Raw genomic sequence first — 3,973 nt, forward strand, 5'->3', positions numbered from 1 at the left:
AGGGCAGAAGAGTAAAAGCGTAAACCGACCTTGGAGCTAGTATATAAGGAGTCCTAGGCGAGGAGCAGAAGGGAGAACTTTTTCAGAGAAAACTTAGCACTTAGAGCAATTTAGGCAATTTTCCGTTTTTGTTATTTCGAGCTGCAACTCAATTAGGTTTAGCCGTCTTAGGGTTGCTAGAACTAGGAATCTCGCCGACAGCTCTCGAGCCCAGGCTTATACCTTGTTGTAACGCTCATACGCAGATTCGGAATAAGATCTATTTTGCTCTCTTTTTCGATTTCTTATTTTTATCGTTGTTATTCTCGTGTTCTGATTTCTTGACGTGTGGTAATTAACAGATATCCGGGTCCTCTGGGAAACTAGGGTTTTCTTAGTTTCCTTATTTAAACAGAAATCGACAGTGTGAATTTCGGTTCCCACAGTTTCGCGCTAGAAGGAGGGGAACTTACGGATCAATCTAACTAGCAAAAGCCACACACAATCTGACATGTCAACCAACGACGCGGATAACATGCAAACTCCTCTTAAGGAGGCAGCGGCACCGATCTCCACACTCCAGTAGCGGACGTATCCGCAGCCAACGCGCAAGCCAATGCTGCGACGCTCGAGGAGTTCAAAAAGATGTTCGCCACCTATGAGAAAAGGTCGGAAGAACAGGATAAGCTCGTGAATACCTTGACCAAACAGGTTGAAACCTTAACGGCAAGAACCCAAGCTATCCGTCCCCGCGGAACCACCAAAATCTGCGGGAAGAGGCTCGACTTCGCCACCCCACTCGATAGAGCAGGACTCGCGCGGGAACGACCTTCCGGTCAAAACCCTAGCGAGAAATCTCCCGTCGAAAAGGGGAAGCCTGAAAATCTTCCGCCCCCTGCAAAGGACTCGGAGGATAACGAAGCCGAACACATTGACCTGGATCCTAGCGATGTCTCCAACGACACCGACGAGGATGTCGACAGACATCCAAGAAGGACCAGAAGCCGATCCGCTCGGGAAGGCTCCCCGTTCGAAAAACCAATGACGGAAGAAGAAGAAGTCGCCTATTGGAACGAACAAGAGGAACTAGCCGAAAGGCAAACCGAGCTCACACGCAGTAAACACCGACAGGCTCGGAAATCTACTGACGAGACATCGGATATCCGCGATCTTCGCGACTATATCACTAAGACTGCGGCAGAAGTGAGAGCCGTAAAGTCTCAAATCCATCATGCTACTAGTGCTGCCCCCGAGATCGATCGACTGCTGGAAGGAGCTCGAAAGACCCTTTACCAGTCGCATTTCGGACATGAGGGTGTCCGATCCGGGAAAGATCAAAGTACCGAAGTACGATGGTACGGCCGATCCGAAAGCGCACCTTCAGGCTTTCCACATCGCGATGGGAAGAGCAAGACTGAAGGACGGCGAAAAAGATGCCGGCTATTGCCGCCTGTTCGTCGAAAATCTCGAAGGAGCAGCGCTCAAATGGTTCGCACGCCTTCGTCGTAACACCATCGGGAGTTTTTGACAGCTCGCATCGGAATTCCTCAAACAGTACTCTGTATTCATAGACAGGGAAACCTCTGATGTTGACCTCTGGAGTCTCTCCCAGAGGGAAGACGAACCCCTCCGCGAATTTATCAGTCGGTTCAAGCTGATAATGTCCAGGGTCAGCGGGATAAGCGACAAAGTGGCCATCGACGCGCTGAGAAAGACGCTCTGGTACAAGTCGAAATTCAGAAAATGGATAACTCTCGACAAACCGCGAACGATTCAGGACGCCCTCCACAAAGCAACGGATTACATCATAGTCGAGGAAGAAACTAAAGTCTTATCGCAAAAACATAAGCCGGCAAGACCATCCTCGAAAGACGCAGATCCGAAGGGGAAAAAGAAGAACTCTCGTAACGACAAGTACGTCCATCACGCGGGGGGAAGATCTCCAAGGGGCGCATAACTATGCGATCAGTTCGGATCAAGGCCAGACCACGAGCAACACATGGACTCGCAATCAAGGGTATGACGAAAACACCTTCTGCGAGTTCCACCAATCCCGAGGACACTCCACGACCAATTGCAAAGTCTTGGGAGCAAGACTGGCCGCGAAGCTACTTGCTGGGGAGCCTTCGGAAGTAACTAGCGTCAAGGATCTCATCCTCGATTCTGATCGGCCTCCAAAGACGGATAGAAATCCGCCCGCTGAAAAATCCCCTCAACGAAAACATCCTGGGGATAAACGCGGTAGGAAGCCGGATGACAAAGGGAACGATAACAATCGTCGCAGAGTCAATATGATCATCGGAGGATCACAATACTGCGGCGATACCGTGTCGGCCATCAAGGCTTACCAACGGAAGGCAGAGTCAAGTGTAAATTGGCCTACATGGTCTCCTCCTCGAGACGGCCAGAGTTGCTCGATCACCTTCACGGAGGAAGAAGCCGGCGGTATCGACCAACCTCACTGCGACCCGCTCGTCATAGATCTCGTCATACGAGATTTAGAAGTCGGAAGGGTACTCGTCGACACGGGAAGCACGGTCAACGTAATCTTCCGCGACACTCTCAAGCGGATGAGTATCAAACTCGGAGAAGTAATTCCGACGCCAAAACCGCTCACGGGTTTTTCAGGCGAAGTGTCGATGACTCGGATCAATCCAAATGCCAGTCATGGCCAAAGAGATCACAAAAATCGTCGAATTCGCGGTAGTCGATCATCCCGCTATCTACAACGTAATCATGGGAACCCCATGGCTCAACGCCATGCAGGCAGTTCCATCAACCTACCACCTGGGTCTCAAGTTCCCAACCCCGAGCGGAGTCGCGGCCATTTGGGGATGCCAAAAACAGTCGCGACTGTGCTTCCTCGGCGCATAAGTTAAGGCAAATCACAGCTTCTAGGCAAATCACAGCTTCCACAAACGGCAAACGCGTGAAGATAGATCGATCTTCAGCCAACGCCCCGGAAGAAGGCGGAGTAAAATCAATCTATCAACGCAAACGCATGAACGTCGGACGTGAGGCTCGACATTAATCCGAATCCCACGCAACAAAACTGAACGGAACATCCGGAAAATAGTGTCGACCCAGCCACGATCGACACGGTCAAGGCGGACATCGCGACATCTACCGCCGAGTAAGGAACACTCGCGGCATGAAACAGAACTACGAGATGGCTTGATCCTCGAAAAGGGGTACGTAGGCAGCTCGTCAAAATGACGAGTTCAGCTATCCCCTCTCTCAAAAAGGGGAGGGGGGGGAGTGGGTGCGTATATTCGTATACTCCCACTTAGAAAAATCTTCATTATTGTAATCGAGTTTTTAGAAACTTCAAAAACTTTTACTACAATATACGTTGTCCTTTCTTATCAAAAACGTTTACGCTTCAGTAAAACACAAAAGAAACTTTCAGGACACGCCTGAAAACGTTAAGACTCTTGTCTGCGGCCCCTTCTGGCCCAAAAATCGTAAAGATTATCATCTTTCTAACACGCAAAAATACATGCATAATCCTCGAAATAACTGAAAGACGTCGCAAAAGTTAAAATTTGAGGACAATGCTAACAATTGTCCGAATGCGGACCACCAAAAACCTTACACCCGTTCGTCGATTGGCCCGACGAACACGCCAGCCGTCTTAAAACAAACGCAATCCGATCACTCTTTTGATCTTTAAAAAACGTCCAGCACAAGGACAAAAGCGCGCTACAACAAAAATCCGACATTTTGGTTTAGCACTTCCAGTTGATTCTGAGAAGATGCTCGATTCGTACCATACAAGTCATATAAGCCGAGAACATATCGCGGGACTTTACATCGTGCGAGTCAGGAAGAAATCGCAACGGAAAAAACGATAGCCGGCTAGTCACCGCACAAACCTTAACCGAAAGTAAAACCTAGGTTCTTGCCCTAAACCCAACGCTCTGGTCTCAAACATCTCAAGGCATGATATCTAAAAGATACGAGATCATAAACCATGTCTCTCCGTTCGTATCTC

Source organism: Brassica rapa, unplaced genomic scaffold (assembly GCF_000309985.2).
Source record: "Brassica rapa cultivar Chiifu-401-42 unplaced genomic scaffold, CAAS_Brap_v3.01 Scaffold1074, whole genome shotgun sequence".
NCBI classification, from domain to species: Eukaryota; Viridiplantae; Streptophyta; class Magnoliopsida; order Brassicales; family Brassicaceae; genus Brassica; species Brassica rapa.